The 13,492-nt window shown below is 48.7% G+C and overlaps 1 protein-coding gene across 1 annotated transcript in view; it reads right to left on the reverse strand.

The window, feature by feature from the left end:
- Window positions 1-3,088, reverse strand: part of LOC138662960 (zinc finger protein 585A-like) — a 128,820-nt gene extending 125,732 nt beyond the window's left edge. The window contains exon 1 of the mRNA XM_069748981.1: window positions 3,037-3,088. The gene's annotated coding sequence lies outside the window, so the exon portion shown is untranslated. The remainder of the gene's footprint in view (window positions 1-3,036) is intronic.
- Between the last annotated feature and the right edge of the window lie 10,404 nt (window positions 3,089-13,492).

Raw genomic sequence — 13,492 nt, forward strand, 5'->3', positions numbered from 1 at the left:
CCCTGTTTGGGCACACGGGAGAGCTCGGAAGGGAAGAAGCACTGTTTTACTTTTTCAACGCAGAATTGGCTGGAATTGAGATCGGACGCCATGTCGCATTTGGAGAGCCCCTGATGTGCCTAAACAGTGGAAACCCCCCAATTATAACTGAAACCCTAATCCAAACACATCCTTAACCCTAATCCCAACAGTAACCCTAACCACACCTCTAACCCTGACACACCCCTAACCCTAATCCCAACCCTATTCCCAACCGTAAATGTAATCTAAACCCTAACTTTAACTTTAGCCCCAACCCAAACTGTAGCCCTAGCCCTAACCCTAGCCCTAACCCTAATCCTAACCCTAGCCCTAACCCTAGCCCTAACCCTAGCCCTAACCCTAGCCCTAACCCTAGCCCTAGCCCTAACCCTAGCCCTAGCCCTAGCCCTAACCCTAGCCCTAACCCTAGCCCTAACCCTAGCCCTAACTCTAACCCTAGCCCTAATGGGAAAATGGAAATAAATACATTTTTTTTAATTTTTCCCTAACTAAGGGGGTGATGAAGGGGGGTTTGATTTACTTTTATAGCGGGTTTTTTAGCGGATTTTTATGATTGGCAGCCGTCACACACTGAAAGACGCTTTTTATTGCAAAAAATATTTTTTGCGTTACCACATTTTGAGAGCTATAATTTTTCTATATTCTGGTCCACAGAGTCATGTGAGGTCTTGGTTTTTGCGGGACGAGTTGATGTTTTTATTGGTAACATTTTCGGGCACGTGACATTTTTTGATCGCTTTTTATTCCGATTTTTGTGAGGCAGAATGACCAAAAACCAGCTATTCATGAATTTCTTTTGGGGGAGGCGTTTATACCGTTCCGCGTTTGGTAAAATTGATGAAGCAGTTTTATTCTTCGGGTCAGTACGATTACAGCGACACCTCATTTATATCATTTTTTTATGTTTTGGCGCTTTTATACGATAAAAACTATTTTATAGAAAAAATAATTATTTTTGCATCGCTTTATTCTCAGGACTATAACTTTTTTATTTTTTTGCTGATGATGCTGTATGGCGGCTCGTTTTTTGCGGGACAAGATGACGTTTTCAGCGGTACCATGGTTAGTTATATCTGTCTTTTTGATCGCGTGTTATTCCACTTTTTGTTCGGCGGTATGATAATAAAGCGTTGTTTTTTGCCTCGTTTTTTTTTTTTTTTTTCTTACGGTGTTTACTGAAGGGGTTAACTAGTGGGCCAGTTTTATAGGTCGGGCCGTTACGGACGCGGCGATACTAAATATGTGTACTTTTATTGTTTTTTTTTTTTTATTTAGATAAAGAAATGTATTTATGGGAATAATATTTTTATTTTTTTTTTCATTATTTTGGAATATTTTTTTTTATTTTTTTTTACACATTTGAAATTTTTTTTTTTTACTTTTTTACTTTGTCCCAGGGGGGGACATCACAGATCAGTGATCTGACAGTTTGCACAGCACTCTGTCAGATCACTGATCTGATAGGAGTGCAGGCTGCTTCACAGTGCCTGCTCTGAGCAGGCTCTGTGAAGCCACCTCCCTCCCTGCAGGACCCGGATCCGCGGCCATCTTGGATCCGGGCCTGGAGCAGGGAGGGAGGGAGGTAAGACCCTCGCAGCAACGCGATCACATCGCGTTGCTGCGGGGGGCTCAGGGAAGCCCGCAGGGAGCCCCCTCCCTGCGCGGTGCTTCCCTGTACCGCCGGCACATCGCGATCATCTTTGATCGCGGTGTGCCGGGGGTTAATGTGCCGGGGGCGGTCCGTGACCGCTCCTGGCACATAGTGCCGGATGTCAGCTGCGATAAACAGCTGACACCCGGCCGCGATCGGCGGCGCTCCCCCCGTGAGCGCTGCCGATCGCATATGACGTACTATTGCGTCCTTGGGAAGTAAAGCCCACCCCACATGGACGCAATAGTACGTCTAATGGCAGAAAGGGGTTAAAATGGGGGACTCCTCTAAAAAAGTGACGTAGTTTGCCGCTATATTTAATAACCAGCAAAGGCTGTGTGTGGTGGTATGGTGGTACTGTAGGAACATTATACTGTGTGTGGGGGTATGGCGGTACTATGAGAGCATTATACTGTGTGTGGGGGTATGGCGGTAGTGTGAGAACATTATACTGTGTGGTGGGGTATGGCGGTACTATGAGAACATCATACTGCGTGTGGGGGTATGGCGGTACTATGAGAACATTATATGGTGTGGGGGTATGGCGGTACTATGGGAACATTATACTGTGTGGGGGTATGGCGGTACTATGGGAACATTATACTGTGTGGGGGGGTATGGCGGTACTGTAAGAACATTATACTGTGTGGGGGGGTATGGTGGTACTATGAGAACATTATACTGTGTGTGGGGGTATGGCGGTACTATGAGAACATTATACTGTGTGTGGGGGTATGGCGGTAGTGTGAAAATACCTTTTTACGAGAGATGCCAGTACTGTGGGAACATTATACTGTGTGAGCGCCATCATATATATTACATAAGGGGTGTAAAAAGGAGAGTCATAAAAAAGACTCCTCAGGGCTGTGCTGCATTTGTACAGACTGCTATCTGCCGTCCAGACGGGACCATGTGACATCAATGGGAAGAGGGAGGGTTTCCGGAGGGAAGAGTCTAGAGGGTGCACCTGGTCAGGAGACCTTGATGACGCAGTTACTGATATTATAAAGGCCGGAGCCCCAAAGGCAGAACAGATTTGGCGCCAACAAAGGAAAGGGGTGCGGGGAAGAATCTGAGGTACCAGCTGATGGTAAAGTGCCCGAGGCAGCTGGGTGTGGGGCAGAACCTGCTTACAGGGCATAATGGGGGCATTACACTGTGTGGGGCCAAGAAAGGGGCCCTGTACTAGGAGAACAATCCGCTCCCTCACTTCCTGTCCTCCATAGTTGGCTCGTATGTATCTATTACAGGACAAAGAACAACAACGTTATGATTCTTATAAAGAGTCTCAGTGCAGAAGGGGTTAATGTCCCCGCGCTCAGTAATGGGGAATCTCCACATACCTCCACCTGCAGAGCCGCACTCCACATATATGGCTGCTCTGTGCGCACAGGACCTGTGATGAGGTCACAGGGGGGAGGAGTCAGGGGTCACGTGATCCGCAGTGAAGACGCTACATGGAGACTTCTCCTCAGTCAGTGACATTTCCGCCATTATTCGCCCTCACTACTGGCACAATTACCTCGCGCCGCCTTTTCTACACAATGTTCTGTGTGGAATGTAACGTGTGATTTCTCTGGAGACAAATAGACCCCACACATGAGGGAATTATTACCGGTTACCGGACATCTAGTATATGGCGGCATATGATTGTGCTATCGCCTCCACACCAGGAGCTAAAATGCCGAAATCTCGCTTATTTACCCCCTTCCAGTGTCCGGCTAAGGCCGGGGTCACACTTGCGATAAACACGTCCGTGTCTCGCATGTGAACACCAAGTTCTGGCGCCAGAGCTTGGTTTTCACATGCGAGACACGGACGTGTTTCTCGCATGTGTGACTCCGGCCTAAGGGTCATATACGGCCATGCTCCTCTCCAGTCGCTGTGGGGTTTTGGTAATAGGATGGAGGGCGGCGTCCATGCTTGGACTTCAGAGAGTGTAATAAAATCACAGCTCACCTTCCCGATCCTTTACCCCTTACACCTGACCTGTTTAGCCAATTACCTGGAGATAAATGGTTTTACAGACTTAGGCCGGCGTCACAGTCAGCGTATGCAAATACGGTCCGTATATTACGGCCGTAATACGCTGAAAAGTCCCAAAAATAGTGGTCCGTAGCTCCTCCGTAGGCAGGGTGTGTCAGCGTATTTTGCGCATGGCATCCTCCGTATGTAATCCGTATGGCAGCCGTACTGCGTGTTTTTATCGCAGGCTTGCCAAACCGACATACGCCTATACAAGGGATCCATGTGTTAAAAAAAAAATAAAAACATATATACTGTCATATATATATATATATATATATATATATATATATATATATATATATATTGTCAGTAGACACATATATATATATATATATATTATTCCTTCATACAGCGCGAGATAGCAAAAAGCCGGTAATTCAATTACCGGCTTTTGCTTTCTCCTTCCTAAACCCGACATGATTTGAGACATGGTTTACATACAGTAAACCATGTCTTCTCTCCATTTTTTTTGCATAATCCACACTACTAATGTTAGTAGTGTGTATCTGCAAAATTTGGCCGTTCTAGCTCTTAAAATAAAGGGTTAAATGGCGGAATAAATTGGCGTGGGCTCCCGCGCAATTTTCTCCGCCGGAGTAGTAAAGCCAGTGACTGAGGGCAGATATTAATAGCCTGGAGAGGGTCCACGGTTATTGGCCCCCCCTGGCTAAAAACACCTGCCCCCAGCCACCCCAGAAAAGGCACATCTGGAAGATGCGCCTATTCTGGCACTTGGCCACTCTCTTCCCATTCTTGTGTAGCGGTGGGATATGGGGTAATGAAGGGTTAATGCCACCTTGCTATTGTAAGGTGACATTAAGCCTAATTAATAATGGAGAGGCGTCAATTATGACACCTATCCATTATTAATCCAATTGAATGAAAGGGTTAAAAAAAAACACACATTATTAAAAATTATTTTAATGAAATAAAAACAAAGGTTGTTGTAATATTTTATTTAACGCCCAATCCAATCATTGAAGACCCTCGTTCTGTAAAAGAAAAAACATAATAAACCAACAATATACTTACCTTCCACAGATCTGTAAAGTCCAACGATGTAAATCCTTCTGAAGGGGTTAAAACTAGAGTTGAGCGACCTTGACCTTTTTAGAGTCGAGCCGGGTTTCGCGAAACCCGACTATCTCAAAAGTCGGGTCGAGTGAAATCGGCCGATTATGACGTAAAGTCGGGATCGACCGAAACACGAAACCCAATGCAAGTCAATGGGGCAGCATAGTCGGCAGTGAGTGGGGGCCAGGAAAACACCTAGAGTGCCCATTTTAATGTCAAAACCATCCATTCTTCTTAATGAAGCTTGTCAAGCGTAATTTACCTTATAATAATTGGAAGGCATTTGAAATTGGGGGTCATTTGGCTAAAGTTGTGGTGGGTAGGGCTGGTTCAAGTAATTAGTGGGCCCAGGAAATCTGGACCACGTCACGGCAGTGGAGCAGGGAGAGGTAAGTATTTCAACTTTGCAAGTGCTGTGAACCTGAGCAAGCAGGGGGGGCCCACTCGTTGGCATTGGCACTGGCACAGGGCCCCTCAAAGTACAGCGGTGTGTTTGCACGGCGGGGGCGCCTCCCACCGGCAGCAACACTTTTGCGTACCATGAGAGGCCCTGTGCCAGTGACGTCGCCAACTAGTATTCCTCCCCCCACCTGATGAAGGAACCTGCACTTTCATCTGCACCTTCCTGTTTGTCCCCGTGTAAGGTGGTATGGTATGCGGGAAGGGGGACCTGACTTTCAGCAGGGTCACAATCTTGCAGTGTAGCGTGCACGGGAAATGTTGCGTTATGGGTCAATGTACCAGCAGACTCATCTATCACTGGCTGGGCAATGGGCAGGATGAGGAGGAAACACAGATATAGGCCCAAAGAATAAAGTGGGCTAAATGCAGTTCAAAATTGGTAACACAGGACTAATCAGGGGGCATTGCAGTGGAGGACAACTGGAATGAGAGGCTGACACAGAGAGTAGGCCCAAATCAGTAAGTAGTCGAAATGCAGTTCAAAATTGGCAACAGTAGTAAACAGGCGGCACAGCTTTGTTCAGTGGAGGAGAACAGCAAGGAGTGGCAGACACCGATAGTAGGCCCCAACCCAACTAGTAGGCCAAATGCAGTCTAACATTAACAACTACTTAACGAGCGCCTGAAAACGGAATTTCAGGACAGGAAACCAGGAGAACAGCAAGGAGCGGCAGACACCGATAGTAGGCCCCAAACCAACTAGTACGCCAAATGCAGTTGTTCCGTTTAACCACAATTTAATGAGAGCCTGAAGATAGAAGTTCAGGAAAGGCAACCTGGAGAACACCTTGGAGTGGAACACACCATCTCTCTACACCCCATACCCAATTTGTAGGCCTAATGCAGCGTAGTTTCCAACAACTACTAAACGAGAGCATGATGATCGAAGCATTGGCGAGGAAACCTGGGGAACACCTTGGAGTAGAACACACCATCTCTCTACAGTGGAACACACCATCTCTCTACACCCCATACCCAATTTGTAGGCCTAATGCAGCGTAGTTTCCAACAACTACTAAACGAGAGCCGGAAGATCGAAGCAATGGAGAGGAAACCTGGGGAACACCTTGGAGTGTAACACACCATCTCTCTACACCCCATACACAATTTGTAGGCCTAATGCAGCGTAGTTTCCAACAACTACTAAACGAGAGCCGGAAGATCGAAGCTCAGGAAAGGCAACCTGGAGAACACCTTGGAGTGGAACACACCATCTCTCTACACCCCATACCCAATTTGTAGGCCCAATGCAGCGTAGTTTCCAACAACTACTAAACGAGAGCCGGAAGATCGAAGCAATGGAGAGGAAACCTGGGGAACACCTTGGAGTGTAACACACCATCTCTCTACACCCCATATCCAATTTGTAGGCCTAATGCAGCGTAGTTTCCAACAACTACTAAACGAGAGCCGGAAGATCGAAGCTCAGGAAAGGCAACCTGGGGAACACCTTGGAGTGGAACACACCATCTCTCTACACCCCATACCCAATTTGTAGGCCCAATGCAGCGTAGTTTCCAACAACTACTAAACGAGAGCCGGAAGATCGAAGCTCAGGAAAGGCAACCTGGGGAACACCTTGGAGTGTAACAAACCCTCTCTCTACACCACGGAAGGGCTGATTCTTAGGAAGGAAGGCTGTCGGAAAGAAGCAGGGCGCGTCCGAGGGTGATTACCGTATATACTCGAGTATAAGCCGAGATTTTCAGCCCAAATTTTAGGGCTGAAAGTGCCCCCCTCGGCTTATACTCGAGTCACGGTAGCGGTGGGGTCGGCAGGTGAGGGGCTGAGGGCGCTGGGGTATACTTACCTAGTCCCAGCGATCCTCGCGCTGTCCCTGCCGTCCCACGGGCTTCGGCGCTGCAGCTTCTTCCTCTCTTCAGCGGTCACGTGGGACCGCTCATTACAGAAATGAATAAGCGGCTCCACCTCCCATAGGGGTGGAGCCGCTTATTCATTTCTCTAATCAGCGGTGCCGGTGACCGCTGATAGAGAAAGAAGCTGCGGCACCGAAGACAGGAGGGGACAGCGCGAGGATCGCCAGGACTAGGTGAGTATGTTATATTCACCTGTCCTCGTTCCAGCCGCCGGGCGCCGATCCATCTTCCCGGCCGGCGCCTCCATCTTCCCGGCGTCTGCGCTCTCTGACTGATCAGGCAGAGGGCGCGATGACGCATATAGTGTGCGCGGCGCCCTCTGCCTGATCAGTCAGAGCAGAGACGCCGGGAAGATGGAGGCGCCGGAACGAGACGCCGGGAGCTGCAATCAAGGGAGGTGAGTATGTGTTTTTTTTTTTTTATTGCAGCAGTAGCAGCGGCAGCACAGATTAATGTGGAGCATCTATGGGGCACAGTGAACGGTGCAGAGCACCGTATAAGGCACAGCTAGGGGGCACAATGAACGGTGCAGAGCACCGTATAAGGCACAGCTAGGGGGCACAATGAACGGTGCAGAGCACCGTATAAGGCACAGCTAGGGGGCACAATGAACGGTGCAGAGCACCGTATAAGGCACAGCTAGGGGGCACAATGAACGGTGCAGAGCACTATATGGCACAGCTAGGGGGCACAGTGAACGGTGCGGAGCACCGTATAAGGCACAGCTAGGGGGCACAGTGAACGGTGCAGAGCACCGTATAAGGCACAGCTAGGGGGCACAATGAACGGTGCGGAGCACCGTATAAGGCACAGCTAGGGGGCACAGTGAACGGTGCAGAGCACCGTATATGGCACAGCTAGGGGGCACAATGAACGGTGCAGAGCACCGTATATGGCACAGCTATGGGGCACAGTGAACGGTGCAGAGCACTGTATATGGCACAGCTATGGGGCACAGTGAACGGTGCAGAGCACTGTATATGGCACAGCTAGGGGGCACAGTGAACGGTGCAGAGCACTATATGGGGCACAGCTATGGGGAAATATGAATGGTGTAGAGCACTATATGGCACAGCTATGGGGAAATAATGATCTATTTTTATTTTTGAAATTCACCGGTAGTTGCTGCATTTCCACCCTAGGCTTATACTCGAGTCAATAAGTTTTCCCAGTTTTTTGTGGCAAAATTAGGGGGGTCGGCTTATACTCGGGTCGGCTTATACTCAAGTATATACGGTATATTCTTATTAGGTATATACTCACCCTCGGACGCGCCCTGCTTCTTTATTTGTAATGAATGTTTATTTGCAATGTGGTTTTGACTTACTCTATTTTTTTGGTAAATAATGATTTTATTATTTTCATTGTTTTGCATCTTCTTGGCAATAATATAAAGAAGACGCGACAGGACAACACTCGGTGGATGCCATATCTGTGTTTAAAATTAAAAAAACCTTTCAGTTAACTACTTGCAGGAGAAAGTTATTGTAGCTGGTGGCCATTTTTAGTACTGTACCAGATTTTTGTTGTATGTGTTTGTTTTTAATGTTAAAATGTCTGCATTTGATATCTCTCCAGTATTTTCTTTTTTATAAGCAAAATACTTATTTTTATATTTTCTGATGTTGGTTCCAGGGGTACACGGGCAGCAGTGGTGTGGTCAGTGGAGGCCTAGTGGAAGGAGTGACCGCAGACAGGCATCGAAGGCCTAAAATAATAACACATGGCTGTAGGCAATTTTAAATTGGTTCCAGGGGTACACGGGCAGCAGTGGTGTGGTCAGTGGAGGCCTAGTGGAAGGAGTGACCGCAGACAGGCATCGAAGGCCTAAAATAATAACACATGGCTGTAGGCAATTTTAAATTGGTTCCAGGGGTACACGGGCAGAAGTGGTGTGGTCAGTGGAGGCCTAGTGGAAGGAGTCACCGCAGACAGGCATCGAAGGCCTAAAATAATAACACATGGCTGTAGGCAATTTTAAATTGGTTCCAGGGGTACACGGGCAGCTGTGGTGTGGTCAGTGGAGGCCTAGTGGAAGGAGTCACCGCAGACAGGCATCGAAGGCCTAAAATAATAACACATGGCTGTAGGCAATTTTAAATTGGTTACAGGGGTACACGGGCAGCAGTGGTGTGGTCAGTGGAGGCCTAGTGGAAGGAGTCACCGCAGACAGGCATCGAAGGCCTAAAATAATAACACATGGCTGTAGGCAATTTTAAATTGGTTACAGGGGTACACGGGCAGCAGTGGTGTGGTCAGTGGAGGCCTAGTGGAAGGAGTGACCACAGACAGGCATCGAAGGCCTAACATAACAAAAATGTCAATACAATGGTATTGTCAGTGGCAGGCATTGAAGGATGTCAGCGCATAGACTAAACATTGGTGGAGCTGTGAGATAATTTTGCAAGTGGTAGAGCAGTGTTTGAGCTGGGGTGGGGGGAAACTGTCTTGTGGCCGGCGGTACAGGCCCAGGGCCCCTCATATTACAACGGTGTGTCTGACGTTGGGTGCGCACCACCACCGCCAGAGACACTTTGTTGTACTAGGAGGGACCCAGTGGCAGTGCCGTCGACCAAAAGCGGGCTCACCCACCTCTTCAGACAAACTGCACTCTCACGGGTGCTGTCGCCAAGTATCGATACCACGGCCCCGTGTGGGGAGTTTGGCCATTTAGTGAGGTGTAAACATGTCGTATGCTGGACAATCAGGTGCAGAAAATTACGAGATTGGAAAAGGCATTCAGAATAGTCCACAGGCAAGACCTTTTCATAGGAAAGCTAGGTGTCAGCCGGGCAAGGTGGGGCAAAAGATTTCGAAATCCAGTTGTGGTTCATTTTAATGAAGGTTAGATCATCTACATTTTGGGTAGCCAGACGAGTCCTTTTTTCTGTTAGTATTGAACCTGCAGCACTGAATACTCTTTCTGATAGGACACTAGCTGCCGGGCAAGCAAGCTCCTGCAATGCATATTCTGCCAATTCTGGCCAGGTGTCTAATTTTGATGCCCAGTAATCAAATGGGAATGACGGTTGAGGGAGAACATCGATAAGGGATGAAAAATAGTTTGTAACCATACTGGACAAATGTTGTCTCCTGTCACTTTGAATTGATGCTGCAGTACCTGTCCTGTCTGCGGTCATAGCAAAATCACTCCACAACCTGGTCAGAAAACCCCTCTGGCCAACGCCACTTCTGATTTCTGCCCCTCTAACTCCTCTGGTCTGCTGGCCCCTGCAGCTCGTGTGGGAACGATCACGGGCGCTGTGTGCAGGGAATGCCAGAAGCAAACGGTCAACAAGAGTTGATTGTTTGGTTGCTAATATTAGTTCCAAGTTCTCATGTGGCATTATATTTTGCAATTTGCCTTTATAGCGAGGATCAAGGAGGCAGGCCAACCAGTAATCGTCATCGTTCATCATTTTAGTAATGCGTGTGTCCCTTTTGAGGATACTTAAGACATAATCCGCCATGTGGGCCAAAGTTCCAGTTGTCAAATCTGCGGTTGTGATTGGTTGAGGGGCAGTTTCAGGCAAATCTACGTCACTTGTGTCCCTCAAAAAACCAGAACCCGGCCTTGCCACGCCACCAATTTCCAGTGTCCCCGGGAAAGCTTCCTCATTAAAAATATACTCATCCCCATCATCCTCCTCGTCCTCCACCTCCTCTTCGCCCGCTACCTCTTCCTGTACACTGCCCTGACCAGACAATGGCTGACTGTCATCAAGGCTTTCCTCTTCCTCAGCTGCAGACGCCTGATCCTTTATGTGCGTCAAACTTTGCATCAGCAGACGCATTAGGGGGATGCTCATGCTTATTATGGCGTTGTCTGCACTAACCAGCCGTGTGCATTCCTCAAAACACTGAAGGACTTGACACATGTCTTGAATCTTCGACCACTGCACACCTGACAACTCCATGTCTGCCATCCTACTGCCTGCCCGTGTATGTGTATCCTCCCACAAAAACATAACAGCCCGCCTCTGTTCACACAGTCTCTGAAGCATGTGCAGTGTTGAGTTCCACCTTGTTGCAACGTCTATGATTAGGCGATGCTGGGGAAGGTTCAAAGAACGCTGATAGGTCTGCATACGGCTGGAGTGTACGGGCGAACGGCGGATATGTGAGCAAAGTCCACGCACTTTGAGGAGCAGGTCGGATAACCCCGGATAACTTTTCAGGAAGCACTGCACCACCAGGTTTAAGGTGTGAGCCAGGCAAGGAATGTGTTTCAGTTGGGAAAGGGAGATGGCAGCCATGAAATTCCTTCCGTTATCACTCACTACCTTGCCTGCCTCAAGATCTACAGTGCCCAGCCACGACTGCGTTTCTTTCTGCAAGAACTCGGACAGAACTTCCGCGGTGTGTCTGTTGTCGCCCAAACACTTCATAGCCAATACAGCCTGCTGACGTTTGCCAGTAGCTGCCCCATAATGGGAGACCTGGTGTGCAACAGTGGCAGCTGCGGATGGAGTGGTTGTGCGACTGCGGTCTGTGGACGAGCTCTCGCTTCTGCAGGAGGACGAAGAGGAGGAGAAGGGGGTGCGAACGGCTACAGCCAATTGTTTCCTAGACCGTGGGCTAGGCAGAACTGTCCCAAACTTACTGTCCCCTGTGGACCCTGCATCCACCACATTTACCCAGTGTGCCGTGATGGACACGTAACGTCCCTGGCCATGCCTACTGGTCCATGCATCTGTTGTCAGGTGCACCTTTGTGCTCACAGATTGCCTGAGTGCATGGACGATGCGCTCTTTAACATGCTGGTGGAGGGCTGGGATGGCTTTTCTGGAAAAAAAGTGTCGACTGGGTAGCTCATAGCGTGGTACAGCGTAGTCCATCAGGGCTTTGAAAGCTTCGCTTTCAACTAACCGGTAGGGCATCATCTCTAACGAGATTAGTCTAGCTATGTGTGCGTTCAAACCCTGTGTACGCGGATGCGAGGCTAAGTACTTCCTTTTTCTAACCATAGTCTCATGTAGGGTGAGCTGGACTGGAGAGCTGGAGATCGTGGAACTAGCGGGGGTGCCGGTGGACATGGCAGACTGAGAGACGGTGGGAGATGGTATTGTTGCCACCGGTGCCCTAGATGCAGTGTTTCCTACTACGAAACTGGTGATTCCCTGACCTTGACTGCTTTGGCCTGGCAAAGAAACCTGTACAGATACTGCAGGTGGTGCGGAAAATGGTGGCCCTACACTGCCGGAAGGGATGTTGCGTTGCTGACTAGCTTCATTGGCCGAGGGTGCTACAACCTTAAGGGACGTTTGGTAGTTAGTCCAGGCTTGCAAATGCATGGTGGTTAAATGTCTATGCATGCAACTTGTATTGAGACTTTTCAGATTCTGTCCTCTGCTTAAGGTAGTTGAACATTTTTGACAGATGACTTTGCGCTGATCAATTGGATGTTGTTTAAAAAAATGCCAGACTGCACTCTTTCTAGCATCGGATACCTTTTCAGGCATTGCAGACTGAGCTTTAACCGGATGGCCACGCTGTCCTCCAACAGGTTTTGGCTTTGCCACGCGTTTTGGGCAAGATACGGGCCCGGCAGATGGAACCTGTTGCGATGTTGATGCCTGCTGCGGCCCCTCCTCCTCCGCTTCAGAACTGCTGCCGCCTGCACCCTGTTCCACCAATGGCTGCCAATCGGGGTCAAGAACTGGGTCATCTATTACCTCTTCTTGTAGCTCGTGTGCAACTTCGTCTGTGTCACCGTGTCGGTCGGTGGTATAGCGTTCGTGATGGGGCAACATAGTCTCATCAGGGTCTGATTCTTGATCAGCACCCTGCGAGGGCAATGTTGTGGTCTGAGTCAAAGGACCAGCATAGTAGTCTGGCTGTGGCTGTGCATCAGTGCACTCCATGTCAGATTCAACTTGTAATGGGCATGGACTGTTAACTGCTTCACTTTCTAAGCCAGGGACGGTATGTGTAAAGAGCTCCATGGAGTAACCCGTTGTGTCGCCTGCTGCATTCTTCTCTGTTGTTGTTTTTGCTGAAGAGGACAAGGAAGCGACTTGTCCCTGACCGTGAACATCCACTAACGACGCGCTGCTTTGACATTTACCAGTTTCACGAGAGGAGGCAAAAGAGCTAGAGGCTGAGTCAGCAAGATAAGCCAAAACTTGCTCTTGCTGCTCCGGCTTTAAAAGCGGTTTTCCTACTCCCAGAAAAGGGAGCGTTCGAGGCCTTGTGTAGCCAGACGACGAACCTGGCTCCACAGCTCCAGACTTAGGTGCAATATTTTTTTTCCCACGACCAGCTGATGCTCCACCACTACCACTACCCTCATTACCAGCTGACAATGAACGCCCCCGGCCACGACCTCTTCCACCATACTTCCTCATTGTTTTAAAAA

The sequence above is a fragment of the Ranitomeya imitator genome, chromosome 2 (assembly GCF_032444005.1).
Source record: "Ranitomeya imitator isolate aRanImi1 chromosome 2, aRanImi1.pri, whole genome shotgun sequence".
Lineage (NCBI taxonomy): Eukaryota > Metazoa > Chordata > Amphibia > Anura > Dendrobatidae > Ranitomeya > Ranitomeya imitator.